Source organism: Prinia subflava, chromosome 2 (genome assembly GCF_021018805.1).
Source record: "Prinia subflava isolate CZ2003 ecotype Zambia chromosome 2, Cam_Psub_1.2, whole genome shotgun sequence".
Classification (NCBI taxonomy): Eukaryota; Metazoa; Chordata; class Aves; order Passeriformes; family Cisticolidae; genus Prinia; species Prinia subflava.
The window spans coordinates 75027235-75044151 of NC_086248.1; the positions used below are offsets into that span (position 1 = coordinate 75027235).

A 16917-nucleotide genomic window follows, 5' to 3' on the forward strand; every position below is an offset into this window, starting at 1 on the left:
CACTGACACAGATACCTGCCTGTGGGAATTGGAAGTGCTCTCCAAGAATTGTGATGCCTTGTAGCTGACAAGTCCTTGGTGAGTGTGAACTCTCACTGTTTTTTTCATCAAGGTGGCTGCTAGGGAAGCAGGTCCTGCATCAGCTGTGCCAAAGAACAAATCCTAATTTATTTTAAAATGTGTTAGAATGTAACATGTGAACAGAGATGTTTCAACGTTGGTGTATATTATCGGTCAGTATAAAATCCCTTTTAAGTCCAGTGTATACAATGTATAATTTTTTACATATCATGCCACAGAGCTTATTAGTGTTATTGTAGAATACAGTAAATTAGACACAGTGCAATATATAGTTTACTCTGTGAGAGGTTTGCAGGTGTGTTTGGCTGAGGCTAGATGCTGCAGACCTGTTTTCTATCACCTTGCTCTTGTCTTCTCATTTATATCAGTGCAAGTAGGTGTAAACTGTGGCTAATTCAGGGAGATGGCAATAACTGCCCAAAGTGCAGAGACTCAGACTTCGTATCTGTTACAGTGGGTACTGCACTGTGAAATACATTTCCTGTTAATTTCACTTCCAGAGCACATTTCAAAAAAATACCTCAATTTTGGGGAAAGCAGTGGTGGTGTATGTTTCACTGTTTGGGTGGGGTTTTTTGTTTGTTTGGGTTTTTGGTGTTTGTTTCTTTTAATAACAGAAGAGCATACAGAGTTGCTTTGTCAAGACTTTTTTGAAAATTTCAAAAATAGTGCTGAAGTCATATGGAAAAAGGACATTTAAATGAACAGTTAATTAAAGTTGTTACTGCCTTTTTAATTCCTCCTTGAAAGCATCCTCAGTTGTGTCTGACATGGACCCAAGACCCCCACATCCCATTGTGAAAATATCCCTAATGATGTGCTAGTTCTCAAGGATGTATCAGAGTGCTGCAGCTGACACCCGATAACACTGCTCACTCCAGTGCTGGCACACTTTGCCTGATGGGTGCAAAATCTCTCCTGAAACAGATCTGAGGAAAGAAGCCAGGATCTGCATTGACTTGCAAGACCATGCAGCAAGCAGCAAAAAAATCGATTCTCACTGAGTCAGGAGGTGAGGCTGAATGACTGATCCTTTCCCTCTTTGGATCTCTCCTTTCCCCCCTTGTTTTCTTCATGCAGGAAATGGAAGTGTTACTTGTCTTACAAGAACTTAGCAATTTTCTTTTTTTTTAGACCACAATAGTTAAGCACTGTGGCAAGATTTTCTTCTTTTTCTTTTATTTTCTTCTCCCCAGGACTAAAATTAAAGCAGAGCTCCTATGTTTAACACATTAACAAAGACTAGGGGAGTTATGATGAATATCTTTGCTCTGAGACTTATTCTTCCTTTAATTTTATTTTATCAAAATTAATGTGCATCTGACAAAGAACTACGAGATGAACACCTTTGTGAATGCTGGAAATAACTTCCTTTCCTTGCTTTAACTTGTTTGCAGGGTTTCTGCAGGAGGAGAGCTACAAGGACTTTGTTGTTTACAAAGTACAACATCGAGCTTACCTCTGGCACCGGGTCCAGGAGGCTGCTCTGCTGCCTTCTCTCTTTGCTCAGCTGGCCTCCTGCCTAATCTTCCTGCTGTAACTGGGATGTTTGCAGTTACTTTCCCTCTCAGTAGCAGTTTGTGTTGAATTGTGTGGTCAGAAAGACACAGACAAGATTGTTTGTAGGCTTCTTAAATTAGACCAGCTGCAAAAAGGAGATGGTCTCTGAGGTACACAAGCTCTTCTCCAGGCTAAAACTAATAATCTTGTCGTTTGAAGAATGCTAATTAAGCTTCAAAAGGAAGTTTTCTCTCTGATATCTCTTCGCATAATCCTGTATTTAGTCATTACATTTTAGGCCCAGGAGGGCCTAACTGGTTATTTACCTGTCTCCTATTCAAGGGTCCATTATATTTCACCCAGTTGTCACACAGGGCAGTGACTGGAATTTGGCCAAAACAAATAGTCCAGAGAGGTGTTCAGTTTTGATAATGACCATGGCTGTTACTATTTGTAAGTGCTCTTGGTTAAGTAGGATGCCTCTGTTAAAGTGGCCAGATCAAACCTAGTGCTATGAGCACTTAAAAGCATTGAAAAGAGTAGTTGCAAGGGATCTCTGGAGGTTTCTCATACAACTTGTGCTTCAAATCCAGATCATGTTGCTCAGGATCTCTTTTAGTTGAACTTGGCCTGTCTCAGTGTGCTCATTCTGAATTTTGCTTTGCTGCCAAGTACAAAATCTCATGAGAAAATTTTAAAGCAGATCCATTACAAAATCCAAATGTACCACATCCACGCAGTTGTTCTTGCCAACCTAACCTGTCAAATAATGAAAATCTGCTGATGGCAGTCATTGTTTTTATTTGGTAAATCATTGTCATAAACTCTCATCTAGGAGCCTCGAAACTGACTGAGGCATTGATGTGAACATTTGCGTGAAATTTGCCATCAGTGGATGCAATCGAGCCAACCTCATGGCTGAGCTTTCCTTTGCTGCCTCAGTTGTGAACCTTTGCACCTCTGGCTCATGCCTGGAAATGAAAATGTGTAAATACCTTACACTTAGGGTGCTTCCAGCAGAGCCAGATCCAGGCGTTTCTGAAACAGCAGTAGAGTGCAGCTTGTGTGCTGCTCCTGGGAGCGGCACCAGCAGCTGCCTGATCACCACTGGTTTGAGGCAGATGGAGGAATATGTGGGAGCAAACAGTGAACCAAGGTAATTGCACTTCTCTAGACCTCATGGAAGTATAATAACAGCTTGAAGTAAAATCACTGTGTTTAAGGATTCATCAGAACAGCCTTTGTGCAAAACTTAATAGGGTCCTCTCCATCCCCTCTTTCTATTGAAGGATGGGTTAGGTGGCCCAAGGACACCTTTAAATCTCTGTTTCAGTTTTTGTTCTCTGAGACAGATTTTGTGTCACCATGTATAACTGCCTTTTATGATAGATCTCAGAAAGAACCACTGTAACTTTTCTAGCCATGAAAAGGAGATAAAGTAATTCCAAGAGTTTTCAAGTTTTACTGTTGCTAATGATCAGCTTGCCACAGAAGCTCTAAATGATGTGTTGGTGCTACAACTAAGCTGACATAACAGCTATTGCTGCTAAGTCAGCTCCCCTCCCTTTCCTGTCCTTGGTCTCCTGCTAGTGCTTCTCTGACACTAGAGTGAGCCAGCTCACAGAGCCCAAAGAAAGAAAGAAAAAAAAAAAAGTTGTGTTTTTTTGTTTGGGGTTTTTTGGTGGTTTATATGTTTTGTTTTGTTTTTGGTTTTTTTTTGGTTGTTGTCATTGTTGTTTGATTTTGGTGTCTTTATTCTTAATTGTGAACTGCCAGGACTTGAGTTTCACAATAATTTTGGACTGATGTGTGTTGTGTAAAGACAAGTTGTGAACTCCATCTCTTCCCTGTCTGTGCTCCTGCTGGATCTCATGCCCCCTGTGTTGGGAGGCAGATCTTGGTTCTGATCAGGAGGAAAATCATCCCCCCACTCCACTCCCTAATTTTCCTTCAGGTTCATTTAGAGAGGCTTTCTTGATATGGCTGATTACATAGCTGTACAAATACTGGGAGAAGGGGACAGGACCTCCTGTAGCTGGTAATTTCCTCTTGTTTTGGCTGAGACATAACATGGAAGGGCTACTTCACATATGCCCTTGTAAAACTGGACCTGTTTCGCTGACACAAAATCATTTTTTCTCTACTCCCATTGGAAGTAAATTAGTGGAGAATACAGCTTGATGGGAAGAAAATGCATAAGCTGGAAAGAGAGTGAAACATGGATAAAACATAATGTAGTCTCTCAGTAGTATTTTTTTCAAAGAAATGGAAATTGGCTTCAATAAGGAAAATATAATCTCTAAAACATTCCTGCATTTTATGTTAATTACCTTTTTCCAGGGGCAGAGGAATTTCAGGATGTCACCTCAAGGGGCATTTAGAAACTGCATCCTTCTGACTTTATTTTCTTTATTCTCTCCACAGCACCCAGACAGACTTCTGGGATCAGCACCCCACCAACAGTCACCTCCTTCTCATAAACACACAGAGCCCCAGAAAGAAACTGAGCAAATATTTCCTATGGTAAGTGTGAAAACCTCAGCTCTCGCTGGCTCCTTTCAGCTGAATTTTGCTCTATAATTAGTAAGCTGAGTGTATGAAACTAAAGCTGTGTTTTTCAGCAGCTTTTTCCAGTGGTCTTACCAGAACTGCACTTGATAGCCATTTCTACTGAGTTATTATTATTGTACTGCCACCATCACCAGAGAAAAGAGTTGTGGTGCAAAAAGGCTCTATAGCATGCACATGGCTAAAGAGGAGTCCTGTGGCACAGCAGATAATTTACTGCAGTACTCTGCCATGTCTCCACTCCATGTCCAGTCTCTCTCGGCTTTTCAGTTTCTAAAATGCTTTTTTAAAAAAATTATTGTCTTGTGGGAGCACTGGCTCATGACCCTCCAGAGCTGCAAGGTTGGAGCTTCTTTCTTGAAAAGCTGATGGCAGAGCAGTTGTCAGGAACTATGATACATCCAGTTGGGAAGACGTTTTATGGCATCACAAACATAAGGGGGAAAGGCCAGTTCATGTTATGAGGTGACTTGTGAGTGCAGCACAAAGGCTATCAAGATTGTTTGGTTTTAAAAACTATTTTCTTTCTTGTGCTTTGCTGTAAAAATCTATCTGCTGACACAGTGGGGAGGTTATTACAGACTGCTGCAGGATGGATAGCTAAAGATTAGTCTGGCGGTCAAGGGAACCTGCAAAAGCAATTATTCATGAGCTCAGGTTACTCTTCCTTCTGACAGCTGGGAAATAAGCTTCTAGTAAAAATATAGAGAGTGGTTACCTTCTCTGTGTCTCTTTCCATATTTCCTTGCTCTACAAGATACTCTGACAGTTCTGTTCCTGAGTTAGGTTTCTGAGCTTTGGTTGCTTTTTTAGGTCACAGACCATCTTTGTTGAGTCCTGGGTTGGGCAGTCTGTGTTATATTTCCATGCTGAAGGTGCTGGCACTTTTTCCACAGCAGTTACTGGAAAATGGGAGAGACAGCATCTTATGTGCACCAAGCTCCCTCAGAATTCTGTTAACAGAACTAGATTTAGGAGCAGCATGAAATACATGCATATCATTCCCTGATGGCTTTAGAAAGGGTGCTCGATTCATTTGTTTGTCAGCAAAGCCATGCCATGCCTGCTCTGACTTCAGGCATGGAGAAGACCACACTGCATTTTTCACTGTTGCAGACAATAAGGTCCATTCTGGTTCCCACTGGTCTCTCTTGAAGAGATGTCCAGCTACCTCAGAACTTCATAAGCCACTGAGTGGCACAACCAACTGCTGAAGCAGTCGCAGCAGCATCATGCACCTGGATTCAGCTCATTTATGGCTGGCACTGCTTGACTTCAGGTTTGTGACTGCTCCCAGTCCTGTTTTGAGTTTCTAGGAATGGCTGCATCAGAAATAGTTGTCAGTGAAAATTAGGAAAAAAAAAAAGTGTGAGCTGGTCAAGATCTTGAAATTCATCTATGGCTGCTTGCCAAAGGAGGCACATCCATCATATAGGTTGTGCTGGTTTCGCCTGGGGTAGAATCAACTTTCTTCACAGTGGCGGGTATGGGGCTGTGTTTTGGATCTGTGCTGAACACAAGGTTGATAATATAGAGGTGTTTCTTTTATTGCTAAGTAGGGCTTGCACAGAGCAAAGGCCTTTTCTGCTTTTCCTAAGGCCACACTGGTGAGGAAGTTGGGGGTGAATGAGAGGCTGTAAGGAGACACAGCCAGGATAGGTGACCCAAACTGAGCAAGGGGACATTCCAGACCACATACTCAGTGTATAAAGTAAGGAAAGAAGGACATGGGGGGGGATGTTTGGAGTGATGGCCTTTGTCTTCCCGTGTAGCCATTGCATGTGATGTGGCCCCGCTGTCCTGGAGATGGCTGAACACCTGGGTTCCTCTGGGAAGTGAATTAATTTCTTGTTTTGCTTTGCTTGTTTGTGTGGCTTTTCCTTTCCCTATCAAACTGTCTTTGTCTCAACCCACGAGTTTTCTTTTACTCTTCTGATTCTCTCACTTATCCCACTGGTGGGGGAGTGAGTGAGTGAGTGAGTGAGTGAGTGAGTGAGTGAGTGAGTGAGTGAGTGAGTGAGTGAGTGAGTGAGTGAGTGTCTATTTCGGGTTTCACTGCTGGCTGGGGTTAAGCCATGGCATGGGTCTAGATGGATAAGCAGCTGCAGAACTGAGCTTGCACCTTTGAGATTTGGGCAATTCCCAGTAGCTTTGTGTAGACAAATCCCTCCCTCTCTAAACTTTTGCTGTATAAGCAAACAGCAGAGATGACAGTGTAGCTGACACTTTTCTGACCCACTAACTCCTTTTAAACCTCCCATCCCCTTGCAGTATGTTCCTCACTTGCTGATTCTCTCAGTCCTTATTTGCTCACTCTTTTGTATCACCAAAATGCTGCCCAGCTTTAAAACATGGATGTAAAGGCCCAAGGTTAAAATAAAAGTGCCTAAAGTTTGGGGTGGTAGGGAATCTAGGACCTAGAGGTTGCAGAAGTGCACCTAATTAGAAGCTCAGGGACAGATTTAAAGCCCACAAGCAGCTGTTCAGGCTCTCCCTCCCAGAGGGAGATGGGGACAGTAGTTGAAGTTGGGCACTAAATATTTTGTGAAATCCAGGCCATGCCTTGGTGTTTGGATGATCTGAAAATTCAAGTCCCATTGATTCTGAGAATATCATGTGTCACTTGTGTGTTCTGAAAAATGGTTCCTGTAGACTATTGGTTTCAGGTACCCATTTCTAAATATCTTGAGCTGGAATTGCTCGAAGTTGTTTCTTAGGCCCAGTTAATAGCTCAAGGACTATTTAAAATAAAGCAAAGTTTTAAGTGACTTCCAAAAGACAAGAGTTTTAGATATAGTTTATTAAATTGTTCAGCTATTTCAAGAACAACAGAAAATCTTTGTGTTTTTTCCAGTTTTGGTCTTTTTCTCCCCCAGCATTTGGTTCCCTCTGCCTTCATTGCCCAAATATAAATGGGTGAAGAAATTTGCAGATGAAAGTTGATGACATAAATTAATCCCTAGTGACTGATTTTTGTTTTCCTCTGTGAAGCCCACACAATGGGTGGTGGCTGCTTATCACCGAGTAAGATCACTGAATGATTTAATAGGGAGCTAAATGAAAAGTAAGAGTTTTCATACTGGTGTGATGTAAATCCTGTGCCAAATTAAAGCCTCAAAGCATTTTTTAAAAGCTGTATAAAAGGTGAATCATTTCTGTAAACAGCCCTTAAAGTGAAAACCCAACACCTTTGCTGTGGGAGAAGTAGTACAATCTCAAATACCTCTGCAAACAAAGAGTCCCTTGCCTTCTGCAAGCTGCTCTCTTTTTTTTTCAGCAGCTCAGCATGGGGTGCCAGAAAAATCATTAACGGGCCCATCTTGCACTTCTGGCTTTTCCACACCTGCGTATCACGATCTCTGCTGTAACTTTATGGACCGTGAGGAGGCAGGTTTGACGCCATGAAAGACAGGCTCAGCCAACAGCTGCAGGATGGGCAGAAAGCCAGACAGTAAAATGTAAAGAGGAGGAAGGAGAGGGATCACCTTTGAAGTCTACCAAAAAAAAAAAAGCATGACTTTGACCACTTCCTTTTTTAATTAGCTGTCTCAGGTACATTGAGCCACTGGTTTGAATGCATACTGGCAGGGGGTTGTTGGAAATGTTGAAGGTAATACTGTAAGGTTTCATCACAATGTGACTATTAATTTTTTGACCTTTTTTCCCCTCTTTTTTTGGTTATTTTGGATTGATTTCTTCTTTTTTGTTTTGTTTTGTTTTATTCTGTGTTGTTAAGTTAAACATCCTAGCACAATGTCAAGGAAAAGAGCTTATTTCACTTGGGAACACCTGAACTACAGCTAAAATCTGTATCTTTTGCAAGTGTGAAAAACAACATTAAAGCTGTGTTGAAGGGTACTTGGATCCCATACTAGCCAGGAAATTGATGATTACCACTCCCACAGCAACCAGGACACACCTCCAGGACACACAGGGTGAATTATTTTATTATGTGTATATAGTTTTAACTTTTGCTCAATATCCATGCTAGCACCAGCATGGAGGTTGCTTTTGATTTGTGCTACTGTAGCTGAAAGCCAAATTGGAGGGATCCTGTAAAGGAATTGCAGTTGCTGCAGGAACCAAACTTTCCTGTGCTCCCAAGAGGCCAAAAGTTCACTTTGAGCTAGTATGTCCTTACTCCTGTGTATGCATGTTAAATTGTGTTCAGGGAGAAAATGCAAACTGCTGTCGTCATCCATATAGGAACTATATGCATTTAATTTACAAGGTTTAAGAGTAAGTATTTTGATACTGATAATCTGTGTTAGAGTCAGATCCAAAGATAAATCTCTAATTATCCAGAACTGAATGAGCTGTCTACCAGGTAGAGAATCTCTGTGGGGTGATGAAAGGATGATACAGTCAAATCCTGAACAAGTACAGGGAGTATTGCTCAAGCCTCAGAAAATTAATTTGAGAATTTACTGGGTATACAAAAATATCCTTCAGGCTGAATGGGGAAAAAAATCAACAGAATCATCTACTGTCCTGCTGTAAAGTGCAGAGTGATCTCACAGTAAAACCCAAAGATACAATATCAATAACATAAAACTTCATTGTGCTTTGTGACTGCAGTAGTCTTGAGTCTGTTCTCTGCTTGAAAGGAAAAAAAAAGGAACATGGGGTATTATTGTAAATGCACCAAATTCAGGTAGAACTTTAGCTTTATACAAGAGTTGAATGTTGTCCAGTGTGTCAGTGTGTTTTAAAAGCTTCAAAAAAGGGCAAAATGGGACACCAAACTGAATTGTGTTATACACAGGTGGTCTGCATAATTAAAAAAAATGTTGGAGCATGGAGTAATTATTCTCATGTGATTTTTTTATACAATGCTTTTAAGCAGAAAACTAAAAAGAATGCTTAGATTCGTGCTGATAAACTGTAGTTGAAATACATAATTTGATATATCATAGGTAAAGAAAAACATTTATGTAAATTAGTTTAAGATATTATTTATTTTTACATAATCTATTTTTAGTAATCTAGTATATACTCAAGTATAATAAATGAGTCTGTCATTCCTTGGTGGGTTTTTTTCCATTTCTGGACATAATAATTAAGAGAAAAGCATATTAGGGAGCATGCAGATTGATGGTTCTCTTTAGCTGAAATCACTCCCATTTTAGGAGTGTTGATTTCAGTTTTTAAGATTAGGTACTGTAGAAAGACTTCATGGTGTTTTCAGAAGTAATTTCTATAGACAAATGGCCTTAAAAGAGTCTGTCTAGTGTTCATGTGTTCTTGCACTCTCTATTTAAGACAAGAGTTAAGCACAAGACAATATTTTTTTCCCAATACATTACAGTAAAATATGAAAAGATATCAGCCTTTTGTTGTAGAGGATGGTAAAATACAGGTGAATCAATAGCATAGCTCATAAATATTTTTGTTTATTTTCATGAGATTCCTGTCAAAACCTGTGCACTTCTTAAGGGATTGGATCTTAGAAAATTCTAACTGCAAAAGTTTTAGGCTTATTATGTTATTGGAACTGTAGAACTGGAGATTCATTTCTTTTCAAGAAAAGACAATCTAAGCCACTTGTCTTCCCAATGCAGCCTCAGATAATACCCACTTATTGTTAATAGATATTTATATAACTTTTTCTCAGGGACCTGATCTCCATGTCAAACTTGGTCCAGATTCTCCATCTCCTTACCTTTAAAACATGTATTTCTCAACCTGAAACCTTAAATTACAGCCATTCTTTTAAAAAATTATTTTAAAATTATTTTTCCAGTAACTAAATAAATAGGAAAAAAATCCTATCAATTCCTTTATCCAGGCTTGCAGATCATAATTTCTTCAGTCTTTTGTTTGTTTGTTTGTTTTTTGTTAAAGCTATCACCATTTTAATTCCTTGCATTTTATGAACTTCTGTTGACCTTCGTTGTTCTCCTCAGCTGTTCAGTGTCCCTCTTGAAGCAGCTCACACACATCTGGATGTGTGTCTCAAAGATGTAACACAGCATAATGACTGAGTTATTATCTTTTGTGATTTCCAGCCTGGATTTATGCCTCTGGTTCCTCTTGCAGTGTTGGGGTTTGCAAAGCTTGCAGTCCTTGGTAGTTACTCAGCTTTCATCTCACGCTCTAAGCAGCTGCTTGGCAGCCTGGCTCCATGTAGTGCATTATTCTTGCCTGTGTGCACTGTCTTGCATTTGTCTGTGCAAGACAAGATTTGTCTGACAGCCTGCTGCTGCTGCTTCAGACCATGCTCTCAATTTGTCCAAATCATTTTGTATTCTAAACCCAGCTTCCTGGTAGTCTCTTCCCACCTGGTGTCATCCACACGTTTAATGAAATTATCCACTACTCTGTCACTGCTTGATGTATTATGGACTCTAAGATTAATACAGGAGGAATATAAATAGAGTTTGTCAAAAGGATTAAAGCTGTGTCTAGTGGTTCTAATAGTGGCTCTCAGAATAGTAAACCAGGAGCCTCAGTGATGAAGTGCATGGATGTACAAGGACTTAGGGCCTGGAAAATAAAAGGAGTTGGGAAGTAATAGGAGAAAAAGAAACTATTTATCTTCCAGATAGAAATACAGCCTGACTTCCTAATCATGTATTAGCACCTCTAGTGACAGAACTAAATATTGAATTGGTGATAACAGAAATAATTATTCTGATGAGGCTAGGCTCCGTTTTCCCATGTTTCATTGTTCCTGGTGATTTATGAATGTCAGCAGGGTAAGTCTAACCCCTGTGATAGCTCTCCTTTTTACACTGAGTTTTGATGATGGCTGTGTTGCCCTCTCTAGCTGACTGCCTTTTTTGTACTGACATAAAGGAGAATCTCTATAAACCACCTCCAGGTGAACCATGACTTAAATCGTGCTGCTCTCAGGAAAGTAGACCTGAGTTCTGCCATATCTCGATCAGAGAGAGAATTTTTCATAAAGGGTCCCAGAAATGCATTTACTTTTTTTTTTGGTGCCTTGCAACCCTAGCAACATGGGGGTCAGTAAGTCCTACAAGTTAAGGGGAGCGGGTTGGTTTGGGCTTTGGGAACTGTCCAGGAATTCCAGTGAATCCTGGAGATTTGGGGGGACAAAATTCAAAGGCATTTTCGTTCACATCAGCACCAAATGAGTGCTGTAGCAGACTGTAAGCCACCAGGCTGTTTCAGAGTGTTTGAAGTGATGCTTTGAATGGGCCTTCACAGGGGGTTTTCTTCTTTTTAAAATTTAAACTGTTATTACATTTTTTTTCTCAAGGTAAGAATGGTGAAGTCTCTTTGGAAGAAGTCAGAGTATTGCACACAGAAAAACAGCCGGCAGCCTCCAATTCCTGTTTATCCTGTTAGGCTCACATTTTGGTATTCCTGTTTTACACTAAACTTGGATGTTGGATTACGTCCCTCAGCTGCAACTTTCCGGGCCCTCAGAATTGCAGAGAAGACCTGAAGAGCCTTGGGAGGAGGTGAGTTCTCCCAGCAAATCTTCACAGCATCTCTCAGTTATCCACGCTTTCTCCTCACGCCCTCACCTCCCAGCCCAACAAAACCCCCCAAGGTTTATTTGAACTCTTGTAATTAGATCTGTCTGGGAGAACAACCGAAGTGTCAAGGTTTCAAAGAGAAATTCAGAAAAGTCAAGAGCAAGTAGAGACTTGAAAAGGGAAGTTGGAAGGAAAAAAAAAAAAAAAAAAAAGCTGGTCTTTATCATGGTAATAGTGATGAAGCCAAGCTGAAGAGCCCAGACGAGGGGCTGGGTTACTGCACCGAGAGGTGCCAGGGGGCATCCCGAGCGGGATTAGAGAACCGCGCACCGCCGCGGGCCAGCCCCGGGCCCGCTGCCACCGGGGGCTGCTCGGGGCAGCGAGGGAGCGGGAAAGGCACCGAGGCAGAGCCCCTCCCTGACTGCGCTGGGGAGCGCTTGTGTGGGCACAACACGATTGCTCCCGCGGGGGCTGAGTGTCCTCCCGGCCGGGATGGGCCCTGTGCCCGCCGGGCCCCGAGGTGACACCGGGGCCGCCCTCTGGGCCCTCTCCAGGCAACCGCGCGGGTTTGTGCTCGGGGGCTCGTTGGAGCCAGAGAATGGGCCCTGGAAAATGATTTCCCAGCCAGGAGCCCCCATTTCTGTGAAGCCGCCGCGGCAGCTCCCGCCTGTGTGCGTGCACATCCCTTCCCCCGGTACCCCCGCCTCGGCCGCTGCAATCAGGCTGCTAATCAATTAGGCAAATTGACTGCCGGAGTGAGCTATTTCCTACTGCTGGCAACACAACCGCCTTGGGTTAACTCCGTACTTCCCAGGAGCCCTGCTCTTCTCCACCTTAGTTTGTTGGGGTTTTTTGATTTTTTTTCCGAGATGTGAAGAACTAAATTATGAAAAATCAGAGGAGTTCCTAGTAACTGTGGGCATTCCCTGTTACTGCAGACACCACAATAATTCCGCTAAGTGTGGGAGGGTTTTGGTGATCCTTTAAAAAGTTGTCCCTTTGGATTCAAAGGGACAAATACTCCAGTGAAGCAGGAATATGGGAGCATTTGGTCTTTACATGCCAGCCAGCAAAAGACACAGCGCACATGAGCAGATTCTCATATACCCAGAGAATTAGCACTGGATGTTTTTAAATCTGTAGGTGCTACAGGTGGATGATTCCTGAAATCTTCTGAAGCTCAGCTCCAGAGCCTTAGCTTGCAGTTGGTCCTGAAGTCACTCAGGTAGCGATCAAATAACTCTCCGTGGAAATAAAATAACTTTTTTTTTTTTTTTTTTTTTTTTTTTTTTTCTAAATTTGCCTCATTGAAGAGGCAGGCAAATAATTCAAGCTACTGAATTCACACAGAAAAGCAAAAAAAAAAAAAAAAAAGACCTCAATGAATTTGCTATCATACATATATAAAAATTAAAGCTTGTTGAGATTAAAAATTGCTATTCAAAGTAATTAATGACAGTTTATTTATTCGTTGTAAATTACATGTAAATGTACATTTCATACATGAGGGATGCTGTCACAGTACAATAATGAAAAGTGGAGAGTGTTAGTGACAAGCCATGTTTGCTTGCTGGAACAGTCAGCAGAATAGGGGAAGTTAAAAGCTACCTATTTTCAGATACATATATAAACATTATATTTTATAAATAAATTACATCTTTCTACAGCTATTCCAATATGGCAAAAACTATAATTAAACCAAAGATTTTTTACGTTGGATCATTTTTTGTAATAGCATTTCTGGGTCCAATGCAATGCTTCATCCAATCAATTGAGTGAATAGGCATTTCAGGAGGTCATTAAATGTCCAGTTACACAGTATTATACAGACAATATTTATCTTCTGATTTAAATAAGAAATTTCCTTTGAGGAAGCTCAGTTTATAATATTCACAGTGTCTAATTTTTTTTTACTTACAGTACAAAACTTGTAAAACAAGAAATATTTTCAACATGAAAGGCACCTTTTTTATTTGCATTCTTACTATGGCATTGTCCAGGAGGTCAATTACTGTTATTATGTATGAATATATTTAATACTGTATTAAGATATATCCAGGGCTTCTGAACTTTATATAAAAGAGCAAGTAGCTCTACTATGTAGCAGATTTATGTAAAATTTTAAAAGATATTATTATACAAACTTCTGATTTACAAGTATTTGGTTTTGTTTCTCCATTTGCAAAAATGATGGCAGGGTGTTATTCACAATTGTTGACTACCAAAAAATGGGAAAAACATGTCCCAAATATGAAAGATCATTAAAACAACTTCCACTAGCACTCCCATGTTAACCACGTGCTCAAAACAAGAAAGAGGCCAGATAGTAGGTACCTGCAAAGCTGATTCAACTTCAGATTTATTTCCCCATGTATAACAACAAATTTTGGCCAAGGAAGGTCATAAATGCTCTTTGTTTTGTGTTCTGTTACATGAATGAATACATTTCTGTTGGACAGAAAGGCCTTAGAGACAGGGAACCAGATCAACACAAAGAAAATCCCAGTTGCCTTAAGACCAGATCACTGTTTTCCCATTTTAAATCATTTTCCAGAGCAATAAAATGGAAATGTAATGAATCTTGTCCTAAGAATGTGAGCTGGAGGGTCAGAGGGGTGCCTTGTATTTGTTGTTGTTAGAGAAAGTCCTCTCCTTGTAGGACCTGTCTTGTTTAGGGAGCTGATGGACCTCCTTGCAAACTTCTTGCTTAGGCTTCACTGAAGCCTTGAGGAATGCAGCTGGCTCCTTAAGAGAGAGCAGCCTCAGTGCTTTGATGGGTCTCTCCTGTGTTCTAATGATCTCAAGGACAAAGTCCCAGTGAGACTTCATTTTAGATAGAAAGCTGAGCTATTGAAAATTTACCCTGACTCATGTGTTCTTCCCTGTGAAACAAAACCTGTTTCCAGACCTGAGCTCTGATGAAGCACTTGCTTTTATGCCTAAAGACTCTCAGTCCCCCAGAAAAACAGGAGATGGTTTGTAATGCTGGGAGAGAACTGTAACAGCCCTGGTATGCAGAGGTGCACTTTCTCAGGCTAGAGATGACTAACCAAATTTCTTATTTTAAAAATTATTTGGAAAAGTACACTTCTGGTAGATCAGTGGGAAATCTTCCCAGAAGACTGGAGGGGCAGGAGTTCACATCTGTTTTCAACCTCTCCTTGCACTGCATGACTTTTATTGAAAGAAAATTAATTCAAAGAAATTGGTGGCAAGCATAAAGTAGTAAATTTAAAATATTTTTTGGATGTACATTTCATGGTTTTGTTAACCTATGGGTTAGAAATGCTCTATTCTCAAGTATGAACCATTAAAAGTTTATTTTTTCTAGATCTTCTGGGCTTTGAAAATGGGGTTCAATACCTCATGATATCTAATACCTACAGATAATCTTTTCAAGAAAATGATATCAAGACTTCTACAGAATATCAGGTAGGAGTCCAGAACTGTAGTAAAACCAGGAGTAATAAGCTTTTATTCTTATAGTACACCATAAAAAGAAATGCTGAATATTTAATACTTACTACTTTTATTTATTTATAAGAAGATAAATGAAAATCAAAGGGAAAATCTGAGAGTAAAGACCCATTTTGTTTAAATTAATTTCTGGGTTTTTTGATATATTAATGACAGATATTTGACTAAAGAACAATTATTTCAAGAAAAATAATAGAACAAAGAAGTAAATATTCCCTTTATTTAGCTAATACTTTACTGAATATATCAAAACCATCAAAACCCATGAAGGGCTTATGATAATCTCAGGCTATGGGATGTTCTGCTGAATTCAGGGATGTATGGCTCTTCTTGAGAAACAAAACCTTTAAATACTATTCCTTCAATACTCTTCCTTCTTTTACATTATTCCTCCAATTGCTTCTGTGTACTTAACAAGCAATATGCATGGAGGTATTAACTGTAAGTGTTACTCTGGTACAGGAAGCACACATAAAATAGTAGCTAATTTTGACTGCATTTTTCTTACCTATTTTTAAGCACCTACTTCAAGCACCTCACCTTCTCCCTATCTCAGCTATCCTCTGTCCCTTGTGATGAATCCAGGCTGGTGAACTCAGAACTGAGTTAGACATGAACCTCATTCCCCATGCCAACTGGCAGAAAAGTACTTTCTAATTAATTCCAAAATTAGACTATGGTCTAGGCAAAAAGGTGGTGAACAGTTCCAGTAACTAACAGAAGTTTCAAGCCAAAGCTTAAAAGATGCATTCAGTTCTGAGCATGTTATTGATTGTGACCATATTTGATGCCCTTTAGCTGTGTTCAGTATTATGCTAGGTGCAGAAATTTTTTTGTTACTCAGTTTTGTTTTTCTCATATCCCAAGGCAGATTGTTTATTTCCAAGACAGCATAAATCACCAAGTGTCACTGAGAAATTGAGCAGAAAAACACAATTCCAATTTTGGCCAGAAGGAAGCATCAGGGACAGCACTGCAAGAGATCTTCCAAAGCACACAAAGTTTTCTATGAATTGAGAAATTAAGATAATGAGGGTCACAGAAATGTGAGTATATTTTCTCCACATAATGGTTTGAATCAGTGTATTTCCTAGATCACAGCCTTTCTTGCAGGAAGCTCTATCTAAGGTTTATGTCTACAAGAGTAATAGTGGTTCCTGTGACTCAAATGCCTGTATTCTTTCATTCTCTGACTGAAAGCAGAAACATGATTTATTATAAACAGTAAGGTCTCCAACGCCCTTTTCTTTTTGTAATTGATTCAGAACAATGCAGTACTGAAAGTAATCACACATTCAAATACAAGTAGGTGTGAGCTTTCAAATATACTGAAAGTGAATATTCAGAACATCACATCCTGGTGTTTGCTTCTGATGTTAAAAACCTGCTGTGCAAACCAGGATGCATGTTTTCAAAAGTCTATAACTTTGCCATTTTGAAGCCAGATTTCTTCAAACAGAGCAAGGCACATATTTACCTTTCAAGGATTTGTGCCATTTGTGCCGACTTTGGAACCCTTAATAGAAAGTAATTTTGAATTTCCTTGAATGCAAAAGTACATACAAATAAAATTTTCACAGTTCATTTTTAGATAAATTTGCTTAGGTGTTCTGAGAAACCAGTAGTTTCTCTTTGCTTGAGGTTGGGAAGGTTTAATGTTGTCCTACCGGAGAGGAGATGATCTAAAAACCAGAAAAGATGGAAATTAATTTATTACAATAGAAAAAGTATAACTTACATAATTCTATTGCAAACATAGCACTATGCTGTAAATATTTAAATTAGGTCTATGAAATTAATTGTTTATAATGAGCCTTTTCAGAGGTGTATTTTACATGTCTTG

At 39.9% G+C, this 16917-nt stretch overlaps 1 long non-coding RNA gene across 2 annotated transcripts in view; it reads left to right on the forward strand.

Moving 5' to 3' along the window:
* Nucleotides 1-16917, forward strand: part of LOC134547081 (uncharacterized) — a 33825-nt gene continuing 16908 nt past the window's right edge. The window contains exons 1-7 of one of the 2 annotated variants that reach the window (XR_010079369.1): nt 1-78; nt 1009-1093; nt 4006-4104; nt 11375-11579; nt 12741-12822; nt 14929-15029; nt 15942-16120. This is a non-coding gene — a long non-coding RNA (uncharacterized LOC134547081). The remainder of the gene's footprint in view (nt 79-1008; nt 1094-4005; nt 4105-11374; nt 11580-12740; nt 12823-14928; nt 15030-15941; nt 16121-16917) is intronic. The other variant, XR_010079368.1, reaches the window with a different exon arrangement.